This window comes from Jaculus jaculus, chromosome 11 (assembly GCF_020740685.1).
Source record: "Jaculus jaculus isolate mJacJac1 chromosome 11, mJacJac1.mat.Y.cur, whole genome shotgun sequence".
NCBI classification, from domain to species: domain Eukaryota; kingdom Metazoa; phylum Chordata; class Mammalia; order Rodentia; family Dipodidae; genus Jaculus; species Jaculus jaculus.
The window spans coordinates 72366163-72389716 of NC_059112.1; the positions used below are offsets into that span (position 1 = coordinate 72366163).

The 23554-nt window shown below is 37.5% G+C and overlaps 1 pseudogene; it reads left to right on the forward strand.

Moving 5' to 3' along the window:
- The window catches only part of LOC123464418, a 52779-nt pseudogene extending 36641 nt beyond the window's left edge, over window positions 1-16138 (forward strand).
- The last annotated feature ends 7416 nt before the right edge of the window (window positions 16139-23554 follow it).

Below are 23554 nucleotides of genomic sequence, written 5' to 3' on the forward strand. Positions count from 1 at the left end.
GAACCCAACGTGGCTCAGGGAAATTTTGCAGAATAGGAGGCAGAAAGAATGTCAGAGGGCTGGAGAGATGGCTTAGCGGTTAAGCGCTTGCCTGTGAAGCCTAAGGACCCCAGTTCGAGGCTTGGTTCCCCAGGTCCCACGTTAGCCAGACGCACAAGGGGCCGCAGGCATCTGGAGTTCGTTTGCAGAGGCTGGAAGCCCTGGCGCGCCCGTTCTCTCTCTCTCCCTCTAACTGTCTTTTTCTCTGTGTCTGTCGCTCTCAAATAAATAAATTTAAAAAAAAATTAAAAAAAAAGAATGTCAGAGCCACATGTTGAGTCATGATATGCAAAGACATTTATCTTTTTTTTTTTTTTTATTTATGAGCGACAGACACAGAGAGAGGGAGAGAGAGAGAATGGGCGCGCCAGGGCTTCCAGCCTCTGCAAATGAACTCCGGGGTCCTTAGGCTTCACAGGCAAGCGCTTAACCGCTAAACCATCTCCCCAGCCCAAAGACATTTATCTTACCCATAACTGTGGGCTAACTCCACAATGCATGACCCATATACCTCAACAAGGTAGGAGTGGCCAAGGGGAGGGGGAGAGGTCACAGATGAGCCTAATAGTGATACCAAACTGACTGTATTTGCTGGGTACAAAACTAATTAATAAAAAAAAAGAAAAAAATATCTTTACCAGTTTACAAAAAAAAAACAAATTAATAAATTAATTGAAGTCAAACTAATTATATATTTCTATGTATATTCCAAAAGAAGTTATAACAGAGAAAATTATAATACAAACACATAATGAGGATTTATCAAAAAGTGAGAACAGTCACACTAATCTTAACTATGTGTATATTTTGGTTTGGCTAATTGAATTTTACTAGTATAAATGGTGATTTTCTTTTGTTTAAGTCCATTTTCATGTTTTTCAAGGGAAGTGAAAGCTATTTAAATTGACTGATGAACTCTCTGTGAAGTACAACTTAAGTATAATTTACAAAATTGGTAAACCAAATTTGTGAAAGCAATGTAGTTAGGTACAATACAATACAATATCCTCCCACACAAAGTCTGCTAAGCAATTATTTGCTGGCAATAATGAGCCTTAAATTTCAGTTAACTCATTATCTTTAAGTAGTAGTGCTAATGTAAAATGTAATATCTACAAAAATTTTCTCTTAATTTTCAGGCTTTATTTTTAAAACATTACCAATTAAAAAGTTTTGGAAAATATTTCTTGTCAAAAATTGTATAATTTTCTTGTTCTAACTTTGCAGAAAACATTTAAATGAGGGTATCTTCTTACATAATTTAAATAAATTTAAAGGAAATTTTACTTGGAATTAAGTCTAACTTCCCTATCTAAGAAAATGTTCCTGATTTTGAGAAGAAGTCACATAAGGCTGTTTTAAAGAATTAGCTAAAATGACAATTTTTCCAATTAACATTTCAGAGTTGAGCATATAATTTGCTATGAGTGTACATTCTATCAGTGCCTGTAGAATTCAGGTGCTATGACTGCATTGTATTACTAACAAAGGAAGAAAACAACTAGAACTTTGTAAATATAACTACATGTATTTGATGTAAACTTCTGGATTGGATTTTATGTGGTAGAATAATATTCTGTATCTTTAAATATGAACTGAAATAAAATTTTATAGGTACTTGCATTTTTAAATAACAAAAGAATGTTAATATTTTATGTAGCCTTAAATTTTAATTTACCCAAAAGTTATGTTTATACTTAATAAAGAGGCATTCCTAATAAAGATGTATAAATTAATACAATTCAAATGTATGCAACAGAACTTACAGTGAATTAGATGGAATTGTTAACTAATATATAGTTTACTAAATGCAGCCCTTTGATTTGTTTATAGTATTTTATTTGTTTTTGTTTCTGTGGTCTCACTTAACAATGGTATAACAGTCTATAGAGTATTGTTACAGTCAGGTTCGCATTTCTGGTAGAAATCACCCAACTAAGAGCAACTTGTGGTAAAAAAGAGGGTTATTTTTGTTTACAGGCTCGAGGGGAAGCTCCAAGATGGCAGGGGAAAAATGGCATTAGCAGAGGGTGGACATCCCCACCCAGGCCAACATAAAGTGGACAATAGCAACAGGAGAGTGTGCCACACAGCAGCATGGGAAAACTAGCTATAATACCCATAATCCTGCCCCCAACAATACACTGACTACAGGAGGCATTAATTCCCAAATCTCCATGAGCTGGGAATTTAGCATTCAGAACACCTAAGTTTATGGAGGACACCTGAATCAAACCACCACATTATTCATCTGCCCCCCATAAACTGATAACCATACATGATGTAAAATGCAGTAAATTCAGCCATCTTTAAAAGTCCCCAAAGATTTTATCAATTCCAATGATGTTCATACATCCCCATAATCTAAGATCTTTTATCTGAGCCATAATAACAATATAATCCCAAAATAAATCCCTTAATGGCACAGAATAAACACACTGCAAAAGGTGGCATTGTACATAGCAAAGAAATATTCAACCAATACAAAATTTAAACAGGGAAAACACCAAACTCTGTAGTTCCAAGTCCAACAACTGTAGCTAGTGACAAGTCTCCAAGTCCAATAATTATAACCAGCAATAAATCTCTGGAGTTCCAATGCTGCCCATCGAGTTAGGCTACTCACAGTCCTGAAAAACTTCATCCAGGGCTGGCAGATTTTTTTAGCAGCCATGTCATGGTCCTTACATCTTCACTGCAATCCGTGTTTCATTCTCATGGCCCCATAGGTCTCCATGCAGGCATCCAGCAAACCTGCTTCCCACTGCCCATGGCCATTTCCAACACACAAGACAGTGTTACAAACCCAATGACGCTCTCTTTCCTGCATTCCTTTCTCTCAACAATATCATATATGGTGACAATTTGTTAATCCAGCAGGGGGGACACATGGATAAAGCAGACTTTGAAGAACAAGATACTCCTTGAGCACTCAGACCCCTTCCAAAGAGTCTACATTCTTCCTGTGGCCCCAGTGCAGGTCAACTGGCCCAATCTCAAAGGTGTAAATCTCTCAGTTGGAGCTGAATGGGAAGAAGTTCACTCAAAGATTTTTTTTTTTTTTTTCCCTGTGCCCTATCCCTCTGCTTGCACCAGTTCATTTCTATGCAAAGACACCTGCACAACTTCTCAAGACATGGGCATAACAGCAAGCTTCTAACACAAACTGCTAGCCCAGTCCAAGCAAGCTCTTCCTCAACCTTATAAGTCAAACTTCACAGTCCATAGTTTTAATGTATTCAGGTCTTTCAACTCTGACAAGAATAGTCTCAAGCTGTACTTACAGCACTGAAAGGCATCTCTTAGCTCAAGCTTTCAAATCCTTTCACATTCCTCTTGAAAAACAGCTCCAAAAGACCAAAGCTACAGAGTCAGGTGTCTAGCAGCAATCCCACTCCTCAATACCACTTCAGTGTTACAGTCAGGGTTTCTGGGGAAAAGAGTTTTATTTTGGCTTACAATCTCGAAGGGAAGCTCCACGATGGCAGGGGCAAACGAGGGCATGAGCAGAGGGTGGGCATCACCCCCTGGCCAACATAAGGTGTACAATAGTTATGGGAGAATGTGCCAAACATTTGCAAGGGGAAACTGCCTATAATACCCATGAGCCCACTCCCAACAATATATTGCATACAGGAGGCGTTAATTCCCATATCTCTATCAGCTGGGAATCTAACATAAAGAACACCTAAGTTTATGGGGGACACTTGAATAAAACCACCAGAAGTATAAATAAAAAGAGTTGTTTCAAGAATAGTCAAAATTCAGGATATTCTTATATAATGGCATCTATCCATATTCTAAAATGGAAAGCGTCTAACATATTTTCTGAGATTCTTTTTTCTGAAATAAATTAATTTAAAAGTACATTGAGGTTTACTATATAGTTACCCTGTTTTTATTCAATCCAAAATGTCATTTATAATTGAATGAATATATTTGAAATGGAATTATAATTTTTTTAAAATCTGATATATTTTCAGTTTTATAGCAATCTAAACTTTAAAGGTAAATTTTAACACTGTGTGGTGGTTTGAATTTAATGTCATCCTTAGATTCATAAGTTTTGAATTCTTGGTCCCCAACTAATGGAAATTGGGGGAAGTTTGGGGGTGTTTGGAAGATGGTTCCTTGCTGGGAGAGGCATGCCTCTTAGGGCAGAATTTAGGGTAATATGGACCAGTTTCAACTACAGTAGACGGGCTATTTTATTCCTGGTACTGTGGAAATGTGACCTCCTACCTGTCTGTTTTGTCTTATTTTCCATGCTATGGGGAAGCTTCCCCTCAAAATTGTAAGCCAGGGATGGAGAGATTACTTAGTGGTTAAGGAACTTGCCTGTAAAGCCAAAGGACCTACGTAAGCCAGATGCACAAGGTGGTGCATGTGTCTGGAATTCCTTTGTAAAAGCTGAAGGCCCTGGCATGTTCTTTCTCTCTCTCTCACTCTCTCTCCCATCTCTTTCTCTGTCTCTTTATCTCTCTCTCTCTCAACTAAATAAATAAAATTTTAAAAGAAAGAAAAACACAAAACTTTAAGCTAGAGTAAACCTTTCCCTCCCATAAATTGCTTCTCTTTGGGTGTTTTGTCCCTGCCAATAGAAGGTGTCCCTGCCCAATAGAATGTAACTGCAGCACACGGGTATCAGTTGTTTGGCTAAGAATCATTATATTTGAGAAATTTTTCAGGTACTGTACTATGCACTTGAGAATTTTTTATTCTGAAGAAAGATAACTAGTACAGAAAATACAGGAAGTGCAGGAGGTGATCCCATTCATCTGCCCAAGATTTTATGCTACTTTTACTTTTCTGATTATCTCATGAAAACTTTCTTGGGATTACATTTTTAAAAATTTGTTCTTTGGAAAATTCTGAATTATGTAGTCTGTTGTCTGACATTTTTTTAATCATAGAGAGAGAGAGAATTGGAGTTCCATAGCCTTTGGCCACTATAATCATGTTCCAGATGTCCACATGTATGACCTTGCTCCATTGTGTCACATCTTTTGTCTGCTGTATTTGGGAGCTGGAGAATTGAACATCAGTCCTTAGGCTTTGCAGGCAATCACCTAAACACCTAAGTCATCTCTTTAATCCTGTTGTCTTATATATTTTATCTATTGCTATGACCAAATACTTGACAAGAAGCAGTTTAAGGAAGGGAAGTGTTTACTTGGGTTTACAGTTTCAGGTAGAGTATTCCATCATGACTGGAAAGCCATGGCAGCAAGAGTGGGAGGCAAAGAGTAAATAAGTAGTGGTGCCAGGCTACAAAATATTAAATCCCATCTCCCAGTAACTCACTTCCTCCAGCAAGGCTCAACCTCCTAAGATTTTGTTCCACAGCTTTTCCAAGTGTTCACAGTCATAATATTATAGGTGACATTTAACATTCAAACTAACTTTATCACTGATTACGACGGCTCTCTTAGCACTATATGAGTTTATTGATACCTTATAACAAACTTGTTGATTCAAGGCAACAGAATTTACTTGCTAAGTTCTTCAGTCAGAACTCTAGAGGTAAGGTAGTCACTGAAAGTTTCTTTCACAGGACTGAGGTCTGTTTAGGTGTTGCATTTACTCTGTTTGCCATCTGGTGCTAGAGGTTCCCTATAAAACCTATTCAAGATGGTGGAGAAGTCAGTTTATCCCATCCCTTATCTTTATCTTCAGATATGAATGGAAGTATATCCTCATCAAACTCTCTCATTTAGGAGCTCTGTCACGTTGAAGGACTCTGAAGGGGTTGATAAATCTTTTCAGGGCTCACCGTATTAAGTGCATTTAATCAAGGATGATATGTTTATTTTAAAGTCCATTGTTTGAGAATCTTGGGAAAATATGAAAAATTCCATTGCTGTAGTATTTTATATTCCCATCCAACTTAAGAACTGGCAAGAGTTGCATGAGGTCTAATCATAGAAGATATCCTCGGCTTTTTGCTGAAAACAAACAGCTAACAAGTGAAAATATTTTTTTTCTTTAAGATATGCCATGAAATTTATAAAGAATAGACTGTGCACAGTTAATAATTCTAATGTTTGTAAACAAGTATTAAGTGTAGGTTGCTTTTAGCACACTTGTAATTAAACAGTTCAAGGGGCATCTCTAAAGCATAATCATTGCTCATGTTTCAGGGGTAAAGCTATGCCTCCCTGTTTGTGTCTTTGGCTAACATGTATCTTGTAGCCTTCAATGATATTCAGATGTTTCAATGCAATTTTCCACTTGTGGGTCCATAGCCACCACTTTCCTTCTGCCTCATGATCTCCATACCTTTAAGGGACCCTGTATAATATGTCCTTTGTTGAATTTGATTGGTTGCAGACAGTAAAAAATCATTGAAGGTGGAAGGAAACAAAGTTAGGGGACTTTTCCATCCTTCTCTGCTGGCCTATTTATCAGCACAACTTTCTTTTTTATTATTAGTTATGTACATAGTGTGTATACAGCCATGTTGGTACCATCATTAGCTTCCTCTTTGTCTTCGCAGCTCTGAAGGAACCCTCCTCATTAGGGGATGTGGTTTGTGCATTATGGGGGTAGCCATCAGATACAGGGAAGAGGCAATGTCTCTGTGCATAATGTCTCAACTTGTGGCTCTAACAATCTTTCTGCCCCATCTTCCGCAAATTTCCCTGAACCACATTGGAGTCATTTTAGGTTTACTTCAGTTATGAGATCTTGTGAGCCTGTGTGTCTCTGGATATCTGGTTTGGTAGAAGTTGAGTGTTCTCTGTGTCTACCTCCTTCACCCTTGTCAGCACAACTTTTGTTTAAGAAGTTCTTCCTATAGGTATCCTCCTTTCTCCCTGGGAAGGACTGTTCCCAATTATTTTATAATCTGTTAAAGATATCAACTCACTTTCTTCTTAGTGTTGGCTTTTGTTGGTACTGACTTTGTCTCTAATTTCCCCTTATCCACATATTACCCATGTTCTTCCCTCAATTGACATGTTTTACTGTGGAAACAGTTTCCTGATATAGTGACTAATAAAAGTACTTTATTACTACTTGATATTCGTCCTTGCCAACATACTAACTAATTAATTTAGGGTGACAATATACAATGTGAAATATCTGACACTATGAAACATAATCACAGCCAAAGGGAGGTAGCCAGATGGGCATTTTCAGTGAGAGTAGATTGTTTTCCCATTATAGAGCACAGTCATTCTTTATTGTCCCTTCCTGCTTCTCCCTGCCTTGTTTGTAAGAGTGGGTAATATAAGACATAAAGCCCACAAGAAAGTAGCAAAACACTAAACCCTGAAGGGTGAATTAGTGAAAGGATGGAACAGCCTGAATTCCTGACGATAACTTTGAGCCACCATGCTACTTGTGAGCTACAGATAAATCCTACTGCCAGTAGTGTTTTGATCCCCTCAGGCAGAAGCATGAATTCCTAACTAATGTATCTACCACACTGCCTTTCCCAGCATAATGTGCTCAGCAGGTTAAGTAAGGAAATGTATGTTTTCTGCTTCTTTCTCCTGAGGATAGCCAGAAGCAGAAGCAGACAGACCACCCCAAGAGGTTATTAAACACAAACACAAAGCCCCAGTTAACCTCTCCCTATACAAACTTTTCCTTGAGTGTCTTTTTTTTTTTTTTTCTTCAATAGAAACCTCAAGATTTTTCTGTAGGTTTCTCATCTAATCTTTCAGAGTTTCATGTTCTTGTGTCTGAGTTTTTAATTCCATTGCTTATATTTATTTTGAATCCTAAATCAGGAAGTGGAGTAGAGGTTTCCCACAGTGGTAGAAGATGGGTATACAATCCAGTATTTCGAGGATACACTTATCTTTTACTAACCTACCCATCACTTTTTGGCCCACCACATGTTTCCAACACCCACAGTAAAAAACAAGACCCCTCTGTTGATTTCTCCCCCATATATATTTTAAGATCTCTATTTTCACTGTCTTCTTAGTTAACTTATTATATTTCTACTAGATATTCATGTGTAACTTTCCCTCTGAACCATGAATAATAAATTCTGAATTTCCTCTGACAAATTCTGTTCGCATATTGTCTTTATATGTTGTGCAGACCTCATTAATGGCATTCAGAAATGAAATGTTTACGGTTTTGTTTCTAAGAATGCTTATTCCTTTGCTGCACCAAGGCTACACAGACACTTGACAATTCTAATGGGGCACGTGTCTTTATATAAGCTTGGAATAATTAAACATAAGAACAGTTTGAACATACATAGTAAGCAATAGGCTTGAGAAATAGCAAGATGGAATGATCATAATACATAGAATTTACTTTCATGACCTATGAAGAAAAGGAATTTCTCATACATGGTATGTGAAAATTAATTGTAATTCAGAAAGAAGACTCAAATTTTACCAGGGAAATAATATTTTGAAATTAGAAGACAAGAAAAGGAATGCAATCTGAGATTTTCTTTTATGGGATGTACTTTCACAAACATCCAGGCAATTTTAGTTAGTGATCCTAATCTTTCTACAAACCATTAGGCTTTCACTACACAGGACTGAAGAGAGAGATGGTAAGATAAGACAACAGACAGATTTAATGTGAGAAAATGAAATCATCAGTTTAATGGACTAGGTTTCATTCTACTGACATCATGGAAAATAGGAACAGATCTTAATGGAATGGAAATGCTTGATGATTTTTCTAATCATTGTTAATTTTCTAACACAGTTTTATTATAGCAATGATTGAAACAAAAGGAAATTATCCAATATTATTATCACGATGGTTATATTTCACAGATACTATTTTGTCTTTTAGTATGGAGACATTAGGATGATAAAATAAAATAGACATGCTAAGCTTTTCTGTAATAAAGACTTTGCATGCTGGTTTTTAAAGTTTGAGATGATTATAATTAAGAAAAATAAAACAAGGTTGTTTGGAATTGTTTGTCACTGCTTTTCTTGTTTATTCTTGCTTTATGAAAAGTTTATATAAGTGTAACAATAAAATATACAACTTAACTTCATTTCCTTCCCAACTGGAAGGTCACTGTAATCATGGTAGGTCTTTCCTTAAAGCAAGATAGCCTGTCATAATTACATTCATTACTGCTACTAATTATTTTACAGGAGGCATGCATGTACTTCTTCAGGTGCTATAAATAAAGGTGAAACAAAAAGGTGGGGAGAAGAATTGAAAGTGCTGGTATGGAGGCTGAAGGAGAAGATATTGTGTTAAGGTTGTAACAAAGTGCAGTCTATGAACCTTAACAATAGTCCTGTGCAAGGCATTGATAAGAAGTAAATTGCAAAGACACTCTACACCACCTCTGTCAGAGATGGAGAATTTTCAGCACCTGGAACACAGCGCAGCTAATACTCCAATGTAGATGCAACTGTCACACAGCATTTAGGACACTAGTGCTCTCATTTTGCTGATATAAATATTTTGTAACCTAGAACACACCCAAGATAGCAGGGCAGATTTAGGTACCTAGTTAGTTTTATCTGATTTGATCACAATTCCACCCTAATATATGGTCCTGAGGCCTAAAATGTTTATTTTCTGTAGTTCTGGCAGTTATTTCAGTGATTTAAACAAAATGGTGCCTAATATAGGGTATGTACTAAATAAATGTTTACCAAGACATAAAGTCATTAATTTCTTCATCATATTGGTAATTCTTCATAGATAGCGAATAGAAAAGCTAAAAAAAGGCCTGAAAAATGATATCACATAATACAAACAAAATAGAAGAATTGATAATTTTTTACTAAGTTTGAATAAATATAAGCTTTTGTATGTCAAAGTGAAGAATAATTTTGCATTTATACACAAATATTAATTCACAATTAACTTCACTCTAAATATTGAAAATGGAACTTTTCATTTCAACATTACACCTATCAGTGAAGGATTTTAACAGATTCATTAGCATTTTCTAAGAAAATAAGTTCTCAAAAATTTGCATATTTGTCTAATTTTAGCTTATTTTATGTGCTTATGGATTTGACAGTACCATTTTTTGAAGTTTTCACTGCATTTTCCAATTTATTAATAATTCATATACCTTTGTTCAAAAATTAACAGAAAATATAATAAAATTAAGGTGCCACTACTGTATTATATTTTTGCTTACATGTTTAATTAGTAATTGCATTCAATTGGATCAAAACCATGACCTTGCATAAACTCTGAGCATATTAGCAGCTTAAATTGTGCTGTCAATATCCAACTTAAATATATATGGTTGATATTTTTATTCATATTTTCTTCTTTAAAATTGGCTTTTCAATAGTTAAAAAATGAGCAGTTCTGAGAATATTAAGATTATACATAAGGAATTTATTTTCATTTAATTTTTTTTTCTTTTCTCAATTTTTATTAACATCTTCCATGATTATAAAAAGAAAATCCCATGGTAATACCCTCCCTCCCCCCACTTTCCCCTTTGAAATTCCATTCTCCATCATATCCACTCCCCATCTCATCAGTCTCTCTTTTATTTTGATGTCATGATCTTCTCCCCCTATTATGATGGTCTTGTGTAGGTAGTGTCAGGCACTGCAAGATCATTGATATCCAGACCATTTTATGTCTGGAGGGAGCAGGTTGTAAGGAGTCCTACCCTTCCTTTGGCTCTTACATTCTTTCTGCCACATCTTCTGCATTAGACTCTGAGCCTTGGAAGGTGTGATCGAGATGTTACTCGGTACTCCAGTCACTTCTTTCCAGCACTATAGTACCTTCTGAGGTGTCCCAAGGTCACTGCCATATTAAAAGAGAAGATTCTCCACCAAAAGTGAGACTAACATTAACATAGGGGTATGAATATTAAGAGAAGTACTTACTGGGCAGTTTGATAAGCATAGTATATACACTTATCCAGACATCAGCAGATGTTACACCCCTAGATCTTCTCCCCCTATTATGATGGTCTTGTGTAGGTAGTGTCAGGCACTGCAAGATCATTGATATCCAGACCATTTTATGTCTGGAGGGAGCAGGTTGTAAGGAGTCCTACCCTTCCTTTGGCTCTTACATTCTTTCTGCCACATCTTCTGCATTAGACTCTGAGCCTTGGAAGGTGTGATCGAGATGTTACTCGGTACTCCAGTCACTTCTTTCCAGCACTATAGTACCTTCTGAGGTGTCCCAAGGTCACTGCCATATTAAAAGAGAAGATTCTCCACCAAAAGTGAGACTAACACTAACATAGGGGTATGAATATTAAGAGAAGTACTTACTGGGCAGTTTGATAAGCATAGTATATACACTTATCCAGACATCAGCAGATGTTACACCCCTATGGCTCATGACTACCGCTGCTTTAAGTTTTCAGTATCAGGGATGTATTCCCTCCCATGGAACAGGCCTCCAATCCAATTAGGGACAGTTGGTTTCCACCATGATAGAAGAACCACTATTTCACCCATTGGCTCATTTGGCCTGGTTGGCCTATTATAAGGCTTGCAGTGTCCACTTTTGAGTATCTTCACTGGTGTTATCTCTTTCTCCCATTGAACTGCATGCAGAATGGCTTCTTCCAGCTTTCTGTCAGCTGGTCTACATGGAGGAGGTTATCAGTTTGGTTTAGGAGGATTTCTCAGTGGCCTTGCAGCCCAAGCATGTAGAGTCTTCAGCAATAGGGTCTTACCATCTATTCCTGGTGGGAAACCAAGGACCTTAGCAATGGCCGACAATGTTTTGGGGGCCTCAGGGACTTTCCTAGCCAACAACTCACTGGAAGATATCCCATCCCTGGAACTGAAAATTTTCTAGGAACTATCTATGGCTCCTGAGTGTTCCATTGTCCAAAACCAAAGGATTCCATATGATTTATTTATAACCTCTTAGATTTTGATTAGCCCTCTCTCCACCTTTCCTTTACTCAATCTCTTCCCTTGACCTCACTTTGGGCCTTTTCATCCCTGTTAATCTATTCTTCTTCTTACATATATACAATACCATCCTATTAAGTATTCTCGTCCCTTCCATTCTCTTCCCTTTATATCTCTTTTTTAGCTTACTGGCCTCTGCCACTGAGTTTTTTCCTTCTCACACAGAAGCCCAATCATCTGTAGCTAGGACCCACATATGAGAGAGAACATTTGGTGCTTGGCTTTCTGGGCCTGGGTTACCTTACTTAGTATAATCCTTTCCAGATCCACCAATTTTCCATCCAATTTCATAACTTTGTTTTCCTTTACTGCTGAGTAGAACTCCGTTGTATAAATGTGCCATATCTTCATTATTCACTCATCAGTTGAAGGATCAGTCTAGGCTGGTTCCATTTCCCAGCTGTTATGATTTGAGTGGCAATAAACCTGGTTGAGCATGTATTTCTAAGGAAATGAGATAAGTCTTTAAGATGTATGCCTAGGAGTGCTATAGCTGTGGTGGTATTATCTGAGGAAGTTAGTTTGAACTGTTAAGTTAATCTAGCTATAAATAACAGCCCCGTTTTAAAAAAAAAAATTCTGCCTCAGACTTTAACAACCATTAATTTTAATGCTGATCATTTATTTGGACAAATATATGTCAATATTTCCACTTATATTTTCTTCATTGGAGCAGAGCACCCCACAATATAACTTCCAAAGTCAAAATTGCTTTTGTCATGACAGAGTGTCATTGACTTTTACTTGTTTAAATTGGCATTTTTTCCATTTAAAAGTTTTTAATCAATAAAAGCAGATTGTGACATATCCAAAAGTGTCTGTCATGGTTAATCTCCTGTTGTCAACTAGACAGGTTTAGAATGCCTGTAGAAACAAATTTCTGGGCCTATCTGTGAGGACTGTTCTAGATTAGGTTTCTTGAGGTGGGAGAACCCACCCAGACTATACATGGCACCATCCCCGGGTGGGGTTCTTGGACTGTAAAAGTGTAAAAAAACAGATGAGCATTAAACATTTTCTCTTTCAGCTGCCTTTGTCCAGATGTGATGATGTGATGTTGGTTTCCTGCTCCTGCCATGTTTCTCCCACCATTTTGGAGTTCCCCTTGAAGTTATTACTCAAAACAAACCCTTCCATCTAAAAGCTACTTCTGGTCAATATTTTGTCCTAGAAATAAGGAGGTAACCACTGCAGCATCCTATTTTAAGAAATGTACTAAATTAAAAATGGGTTATATATCCTACTCTTCTTCCAATTTCCTTCCTCTTCTTTCTCCTCATCCTCTTTTCTTGTCTTTTTTCTCATCACTTTACATATAGTAATAATAATATAAAAACTGTATTCAACTATGTTATGCAATAAATTTCACATACTTAGTAAGGAATTCATTTGGAGAGAGTAACTTGAATTTAAAGAAGTAGACTTCATTACTTAATATAATATTTTATAAAATGTTACAAATAATTACTTTTACAAATTAATGTATTATGACCAAAGGGTCAACCTTTCCAGTATAGTATATTAGTGTACAGGAAATATTGCTTCTGTTAATGAACTAATATAAAATAATTAAATTAAAAAATAGGTTACAGTAATGGTCCATCCTCCCTGTTTCAGTCTATATTGATTAAGAGGTGACAATTTATCTAGCTGTGAGCAATGGCTCATGCTTTTTTGAGTTATAGGCTTTTGGAAAGTTGTTTAGTGTAGCCACCTCCTTACTTGTGTATTAAAATATGGATTTAAAAGTTGAGTTTTGCTTTATCATTACAGACTATGATAAATGTTGTTGTTCTAAATTATTCTGCATTGCAGAGAATGTCACCTATGAGGGATCCTTTAGGTAATTTATTTCATCACTCCTTTTTATAATTAAAATTCCTTTATAATAAGAACTTGTTATAGCTAGAAATTATTTCTCTTTTTTTCTTGGCCTTTAGAGGTATCTTGGCTATTCCTTACTTGAGGTTATATCTTCCTGATATCACCTGTAAACACTGCAAGTAACAGCCTCTTAGAGTCACTTTTACTGTGATTCTTCTGTATGTAGAATTTGGTACAAAGAATTTAGAATTATGACCAGATCTTATACATCATAATAAGAGAGTTTATATGCTATGTATATATGTATTTAGTTAACATAAATCTTCACTCTGGGATAGAGAGGAAACAATTTCTATAGTGAATGGAAAGGTGAAATACTTTTCAGTGAAGAAAAGGGCACATAGAAGGTAATTTAAGAACTCTTTCTCAGACTTCTGCTACATCATACCAAAGAGTATGTGGCTAATGGTACAATTTTTTCAACAGAAACATGTTAGAGAAAGATGAAAATATACTCCATGACTGCTCTTAAAATTATCAAGCTCTCTTGGTTGAATGTAGTTATAACCCATTCTAGTTCAGCATCTTAACTAGAACTAGAAAAGGATTTTTAATCTAAATCATCTGTAAGAAACTCTTCAAAAGATATTTAAAGCAAATGGCATATTTATGGATTCACTGCTTCTTTCTGCTTTATCTGAGATGAGCCTCCTTGAATGTCAAAGTATATATCCAAAGATGCTGTTTCTTACAAATTTAACCTATTTCATCAAATACTTCTATATATCCTGGCCATGTTTTGTTTTTTTGCAAAATGTATGCTCCAGCTAAAATGATATGGCAATCTCACAAGACATCTTAGAAATACGTCCAAATGTTTTAATTTAAAGGGCAAATTTTCAGCCATGGGAAACACAAGTCCTCCCATTCTCTTCATGATAGCTTAAATTGAAAAGCAGGTTTATATAGTTAGTTAGAAGATGATACTACTAATGGACGCACGTAGGTGTATTTGGGGCAAATCACAAGAAAGAACTTAAGGAACGAGCAAGAGTCCTGTTTGAGCAGGCCAGAAAGGATGCAGCATTAAAGGCAGGAAATAAGCAGAATCCCAGCACAGCCTCCCCGCTCTGCAGCAGGCAGCTAAACAATCAGCGAGATGAAGGACGAGTTTGGCAGCTGAGACAGCGAGCCTGTCAGCTAATAGCAGAAGCTCAATCCGGAGTGACAATGTCAGAACTTTCCAGCTTTGGGCAAATGGCTGCAGAAAAGTTGAAAGAAAGGTCAAAAGCATCTTGGGGCTGGAGAGATGGCTTAGCAGTTAAGTGCTTGCCTGTGAAGCCTAAGGATCCCGGGTCAAGGCTCGGTTCCCCAGGTCCCACGTTAGCCAGATGCACAAGGGGGCAAACGCGTCTGGAGTTCGTTTGCAGAGGCTGGAAGCCCTGGCGTGCCCATTCTCTCTCTCTCCCTCTATCTGTCTTTCTCTCTGTGTCTGTCGCTCTCAAATAAATAAAATAAATAAAATTATAAAAAAAAAAATCTGGAGAACAAAATAGTTAAGTTGGTGGAGTTGAAACTGAAGAAACTCCTTGAAGCTTAGCGACAGGTGGCAAAGTAGCTTCCCCTCACTGCCCAGAAAGTTGGGACTGAGAGCATGAAGAGTGACATAGAACTCCAGACTGAGCAATTACAAAAAGCAGCAGAACATTTTAGAAACCCTGTCATGTTCAGCAAGGATTCTACAGTCAGAGAAACTAAACTTCAATCCTTTAGTATTTTTAGAATAGACCAGAGATGAAAAGGCAGAGATCAATCCAGGAAGATAAAAAGAAAGGAAACGAGGAGAAGGCAGCAATGACTGAAATGCAGAGGAAGCTATCAGAAGATGAAGTACTTAATAAAGGGTTCAGAAGACACCAGTCAGTGTGTCGTAGAAGAATTGGCAGCACTAATGAATGACCAAAACCTCATTGACACCCGTGCCGCACTGGTGGTAAAGCGCCTTCGCTAGCTCATGGACACAGGAAGGAACACCGAAGAAGCAACAGGAGCTGTCATGCAAGAGTGCTTTATGTTAGTTAATAAGAAAAAAAAAAAAAAAAAAAAAAGCCTTGATAAGGAGGATGAACTAGCTTTCCCTTTTGGAAAAAGAATGTGACTTTGAAGGGAGGAATGAGCTACCGAACCGGGAACTGCAGACAATGCTAGCCACTGAGGACTGCCAGAAGACCGAGGCACAGAAACAGGAGAAGTTCCTCCTGGATGAGCTGGTTACCCTGGTAAGCAAGCGTGACATACTTGTCAGGGACCTTGAAGCCCAGGAGAAGTAAGCAGAAGAAGATGAGCATTTGGAGTGAACTCTGGAGCAAAATAAAGGCAAGATGGCCAAGAAAGAGGAGAAATGTGTTCTTCAGTAGCCTTCAGACCAGAATCTCTCCCAACAGTTTAGACTAAGGTCCTCAGATAGAGACAGTCAGATTCATTGATTTAATTTTTTTTTTAACATTTTGTTTGGCTGGAATGTACCAGTATAAAGAACTCCAAAATAGCTTTATTTAAGGAACTTTTCTTTACCTTTTATAATTTCATTTTTTATTACAACTTCCATGATTATAAAAATTACCCCATGGTAATACCCTCCCTCCCCCCACTTTCTCCTTTGAAACTCCATTCTCCATCATATCCCCTCCCCGTCTCAATCAGTCTCTCTTTTAATATTGATGTCATAATCATTTCCTCCTCTTATGATGGTCTTATGCAGGTAGTGTCAGGCACTGTGAGGCCATGGATATCCAGGACATTTTGTGTCTGGAGGGAGCATGTTGTATGGAGTCCTGCCCTTCCTTTGGCTCTTACATTCTTTCTGCCTCCTCTTCTGCATTAGACCCTGAGCCTTGGAAGATGTGATACAGATATTGCAGTACTGAGCACTGTGGTCATTTCTTTCCATCACCATAATACCTTCTGAGTTGTCCCAAGGTCAATGCCATCTGAAAAGAGAAGATTTTCCACCAAAAGTGAGAGTAGCATTAATATAAGGGTGTGAACATTAACAGAAGTGGTTACTGGGCAGTTTGATAAGCATAGTATATACATTTAGCCAGACAACAGCAGACATTACACCCCCTAGGGCTCATGACTACCCCTGTATTAAGTTTTCAGTATCAGAGATGTATTCCCTCCCATGGAGCTGGTCTCCAGTAGAATTAGAGGGCAGTTGTTTTCCCCCATAACAGACATGCCCTATTGCACCCATTGCCTCATTTGGCCTGGATGGCCAATTGTAAGGCTTCCAGTGTCCACTTTTGAGTATCTTCACTGGTGATTTCTCTTTCTCCCATTGAACTGCATACAGAATGGCTTCTTCCAGCTTTCTGTCAGCTGCTCTACATGGAGGAGGTTATCAGTTTGGTTCCAGCAGGATTTCTCAGTGGCCTTGAAGCGCAAGTATGTGGAGTCTTCAGGATTGGGTCTTACCATCTATTCCTGGTGGGAAATCAAAGGCCTTGGCAAAGACCAACAATGCTTTGGGGGCCTCAGGGACCTCCCTGGCCAACAACTCACTGGAAGATATCCCATCCCTGGCACTAAAAATTTTCTAGGAACTATCTATGGTTCCTGAGTGCTCCATTATCCAAAACCAGATGATTCCATATGATTTATTTATAACCTCTTAGATTTTGATTAGCCCTCTCTCCACCTTTCCTTTACTCAATCTCTTCCCCAGACCTCATTTTGAGCCTTTTCATCCCCATTAATCTGTCCTTCTACTTACATATATAAAATACCATCCTATTAAGTATTCTCGTCCCTTCCTTTCTCTTCCCTTTATATCTCTTTTCTAGCTGACTTGTCTCTGCTACTGAGTTATTTCCGTCTCACACAGAAGCCTAGTAATCTGTACCTAGGATGAGAGAGAACATGGGATGCTTGGCTTTCTAGGCCTGGGTTACTTCACTTAGTATAATCCTTTCCAGATCCATCCATTTTCCAGCCAATTTCATAACTTCATTTTTCTTTACTATTGAGTGGAACTCCATTGTATAAATGTGTGATATCTTCATTATCCATCCATCAGTTGAGGGACATCTAGGCTGGTTCCATTTCCCAGCTATTGTGAATTGAACAGAAATAAACATGGTTGAGCATGTACTTTTAAGGAAATGGGATGAGTCCTTAGGATATATGCTTAGGATTGTTATAGCTGGGTCATATGGTAGATCAATTTTTACCTGTTTTAGGAACCTCCACACTGATTTCCATAATGGCTGGACCAGATTGCTTTCCCACCAACTGTGTAGAAGGGTTCCTATTTTTCCGCATCCTCGCCAGCATTTATGAGCATTTGTTTTCATGATGGTAGCCAATCTGATAGGAGTGAAATGGAACCTCAAAGTAGTTTTAATCTGCATTTCCCTGATGACTAGGATTGTAGAACATTTTTTAAGATGCTTATATGCTATTCATATTTCTTCTTTTGAGAACTCTCTATTTAGCTCCATAAGCCATTTTTTAAATTGGCTTGTTTGATTTCTTACTATTAAGCTTTGAGTTCTTTGTATATCCTAGATATTAATCCTCTATCAGATGGATAGCTAGCAAAGAGATTTTCCCATTCTGTAGGTTGCTTCTTTACTTTATTCACCGTGTCCTTTGCTGTACAAAATCTTTGTATTTTCATGAGGTCCCAGCAGTTAATCTGTTGCTTTATTGCCTGAGCAATTGGGGTTATATTTAGAATTCTTTGCCAAGACCAATTTGTTGAAAGGTTACCCCTACTTTTCCTCTAGCAGTTTCAGAGTTTCAGGTCTGGTATTAAGGTATTTAATCAATTTGGACTTAACTCTTTTTTTTTTAATTTATTTATTTGAGAGAGACAGACACAGAGAGAAAGACATATAGAGGGAGAGAGAAAGAATGGGCACGCCAGGGCTTCCAGCCTCTGCAAACGAACTCCAGACGCGTGCACCCCTTGTGCATCTGGCTAACGTGGGACCTGGGTAACCGAGCCTCGAACCGGGGTCCTTAGGCTTCACAGGCAAGCGCTTAACCGCTAAGCCATCTCTCCAGCCCTGGACTTAACTCTTGCACATGGAGAGGGAGAAGAATCTATTTTCACCTTTCTACAGATAAATACCAAGTTTTCCCAGTACCATTTGCTGAAGAGGCTGTCTTTTCTCCAATGAGTATTTTTGGAATTTTTATCAAATATAAGGTGGCTATCACTACCTGGACTTGCATCTGGGTCCTCTATTCTGTTCCATTGATCTACATGTCTGCTTTTGTGCCAATACCATGCTGTTTTTGTTACTATGGCTCTGTAGTATAGGCTAAAATCGGTTATGGTGATACCACCAGCCTTATTTTTTGTTGCTCAGTATTATTTTAGATATTTGAGTTTTTTTGTGAGACCAAATGAATTTTTGGATTGTTTTTTCTATTTCCATGAAGAATGCCATTGGAATTTGAAAGGGGATTGCATTGAATGTGTAGATTGCTTGTGAGTGATTGGTATTGAATATGCTCAAAAAGTGTTCAAAACGGAAAAAAAAAATATGTTTCCCTCATTTTTTGGAGGGAATAAAATTTTTAACATTTTTGTTGTTATTGTTGGTAAATAGCATAGTAATGGGTGGGGTTGGGGGACAAAAACAGGATAAGAAAATTTTCACAATTTTTTTAGTCCTACCCTATGTAACACCTTGGTACTTAATTTAGTAGTTAGACCCTGTTCCTTTCACTTACAAACTGCTTTCTATTTACAAGTGAGGTCTTCAGCTCTTTTGCATTTCACTGTGAGAATAATAGAGTTCCTCTTGGCTTTCTTTCAATGATGGCCTTGTAAACTAGCCTTAGACAAACCCCTTGGTTTGAAAGGTGAACTGTTAGGATGGGACTAATTGACATGCTGTAGTTTACAGTTTTACCAGCTGACATGCACCATCTTTTCTCTGAAAATTACTTTTTACATATTGCTTGGTTCCTACTTTCTGTCATGTTTCAACATTGGCTCAAGGAATGTTGTTAATATTTATTCTGTGTTGATAAATATCTGAATTGCCAATGTGAGTAAATCTCCCCAATTAATATTTTCTCTCTATCATAGCACTGTTAGTTTTGTGAAAATGGTTATAGTGTAAGAAAGAATCCTTACTTTTTGTTACTGAATCTTGAAGCTGCAATTATTACAACTTGATAGTTACATTAACCTTAAATTTTTACTATTTAGTATATTTACAATTTGAATATTAATTTTCTCATTTGATAATATTTATTTTACCAAGAATATATAAACAATTATTTACTCAAACATGTAAATCAGTTATTTTGGATCACAATTTTTGTATACTTGATTATAAAATTTTAATGATAAGTTTAGGTGGGTTAGCAGTTCAAGGCACTTGCTTACAAAGCCTGATGGCCCAGATTCAATTCCCCAGTACCCAGGCAAATCCAGGCACATGGTTCTGGAGTTTATTAGCCATGGAAAAAGAAGCTGGTGTGATCATATTGTCTCTGTCTCTCTCACATGAATCGATAAATAAAACAAAATTTGTATTAACCACCTCTGAATAGTTTAACAACAGCTCTTGTCACATGACTTCCTGGCAGGACATGGACAAACATTTTTCTACCTAGATTGAGCAATTGTAACAGGCCAAAGACATGATCCCACCCAAGTCTAGCTCAGTGACTCAGCGATTTGGGGGGTGGTCTTAAAGAGCATGAATGAGGGCTGGAGAGATGGCTTAGTGGCTAAGCGCTTGCCTGTGAAGCCTAAGGACCCCGGTTCGAGGCTCGGTTCCCCAGGTCCCACGTTAGCCAGATGCACAAGGGGGCGCACGCGTCTGGAGTTCGTTTGCAGAGGCTGGAAGCCCTGGCGCGCCCATTCTCTCTCTCTCTCTCTCCCTCTTATCTGTCTTTCTCTCTGTGTCTGTCACTCTCAAATAAATAAATAAAATTAAAAAAAAAAGAGCATGAATGATAGAGAAGGAATAGCCATCAGGAGTTCTAACACACTTCAGCATAGGTGATGACACACAAGATGCATCCCTAGAGTTTGCTGCACATCTTGCATGAAGCTCAACCTCTGCTCTTCCTAGAAATATAACCTTGGTGAGGGGCTCATGTATCTTATAAGTTCTAGAAGCTTTCCTGTCCTACTAAGTTTCATTTACTTCCTGAATACTAAGAACCTCAATATCCTCTTCAGGAAGGAGTGTTTCAAATTTTGGAAAGTAGTCATGCAATGTCTCTGAAGCAATGAAGATCAGGAAAGACTTGATCTTTATATTCTTTAAAGCAACTTAAATAAGAGATTTCCTTTTGGTTGCTGAGCCCTACCTTTGACTGAATAGTCATCATGTATTTTGGGTGTTTACTAAAACTTAAATTTCTTAGTCAATTTTGAAGGTATGCTTGTGAAACCTATAAAGTCCTCTAAAAGTGGGTTGGAGAGAGGAAGAGACAGATCTCAGTGGTTAAAGAAACTTGATTGCAAAGCCTGACTTCCCAGGTTTGATTCCACAGTACACACATAAAATCAAATGCACAAAATGTTCCATATATTTGGCATTTATCTAGTGTCATGAGGCCCTGATATATCCATTTACTCCCTCTCTTCTTACAAACAAATGAAAAATATAAAATTCTATAAACCAAGTACTTCCCTTGAACCTATAGCTCATTTTTAATTTTTGTGATGGGCTGATTCTGTCCTAAGGATCTGCATTCATCTGAAAAAAAGTGAAGCAGATTCTCCAATGGAGAGTGAAGTCAGCATTGGAGAAATGGAATAGACATAATTTTAGGGGGAATTTAATAGGTGTAGGCCTTCTCATAGCCCTAAGAAACAAATAAGAACCAGATCCAAAAAACTTCATCAAAATTTTGTTATAAAAAGTATACATTATGGAAAATGGATGAAAAATCTCTCAGCAAAATTCATCTAAATTTTTGTTGAAATCATCTTATATTCTTAGCATTTCTTTTTTTTTCGTTGTTTTTCTTTTCTTTCTTTCTTTTCTTTTTTTTTTGAAAAGGAGTTTTGCATTCAGGGCAGGATGGTCTTTAGTAACCATCACTTATTGTCTCTACATGATAAATACGGGGTTGCAGTTAGGCCCCCCACTAAACAGAGCTCTAGCTTCTTCTTTTCTTTACTTTTTTATTATATTTGTTTTGTTTTTTTTTACAGTTTGGGGTCTCACTTTAGCCTAGGCTGACCTATAGCTCACTATGTAGTCTCAGGATGGCCTCATCCTCACAGCAATCCTACCTCAGCCTCTTGAGTGCAGGCATTAAAAGTATGTGCCACTATGCCCACAGGTTCCTACATATCTCCATTTTTATTAAAACATGTATAAAATAACACTTGTTAAATACCAGAATTATTAGCCTGAGATTAGATCACAGTTTTTAGAGAATTGATATCTGTTATATTTAAACTTATGAATAGCCATAGTCTTTAAAAACCAAACAACAGTAAATGTTGGCAAGGACACTAGGAAAGAAGATCCCTCATGCACTGCTGGTAGGACTGCAAACTAGTACAAGCCCTGTGGAAATCAATATGGAGACTCCTAAAAAAGATGAAACAGAGCTTCTGGCTGACACAGCCATTCCTCTAATGGTTATCTACCCTAAAGGCTTTGCACCTCACTGCAGAGATATGTGCTCAGTGATGTTTATATCTTCCCAGTTCACAATTGCTAAGAACTGGAATCAACCCAGATGCCCATTGTTTGATGAATGGATAAGGAAGATGTGGTACATATACACAATGGAATTCACTCAGAAGTAAGAAAAAAATGCTATAATAACATTTGTAGGAAAATGGACAGACTTGGAACAGATCATATTAAGTGAACTCATGGAAACACAGAAAGACAAATGCCACATTGTCTCCCTCATGTGTGGTTCCTAAACTGGAACAGCTTGAATTGTTATCATACCGGACACACAACTTGAGGTCAGATAAGAGGGATGGAAGGGATTGCAAGAAGGGGAATGGGAGGTTGTGGGGAGGTTGATATATTGATATATATATATGCACAGAACCAAATCCAAACTAAAATGGTACAATAAGAAGCTTCTTCCTGGGTAGAACACTAAAAGATATAACCCTTAATGGGAGCATGGAGGGGTCATTTCATAAGATGGGCACTGGAGAGGGTCCTAGCTGGTAATTACAAGTACCTCCCAGTACCAGAAATGGGTTACAACCCATGTTGAGCTATTGATCAAAGAGACCTATGAAGTCCCCCAAATAAGACAAACTTTGGTCAAAGCACTTGACTAATTGCCTGAGGAGAAAGGTAAGACACTATTGCTGAAGACAAGAGATGCATGCTATTTATGCACAACATTAAAAGATCTGGCTGAATCTGGAAGGAAGTTAGCTCTCAGATGACTAGTTCACATAGTACTGAAAACCATGACATGAGATGCAGGGTGAAAATCCAACAACACTGCAAATAAGCAGGGGACCCTGCTACATGCAATCAACCATTCTGACAAGATGTACACACCTGTGCAGTACTGGCACCCACCATAGAAAGGTAACCAATGGCTTTCAGATTGTTTAAGAGATCTGCTCAGAGGAAAGGAAACCATAGCTGGAACTGAGAAACAAGTCAGAATACAATGGAGACCAAGATTATGGACTCAAATGAAAAGCTTCCATTATTCTTTGGCCAAAAGTGAGGCTATGCTCATCAAATTTAGAGGGTATGCTCTCTAAATTAACAATGTCCATACCCTTAACTTATCCTGATTTCACTCTCTATTAGAGAATCTATTTTATTTTTCTTTTTCAGAATGCCAAGAAAATT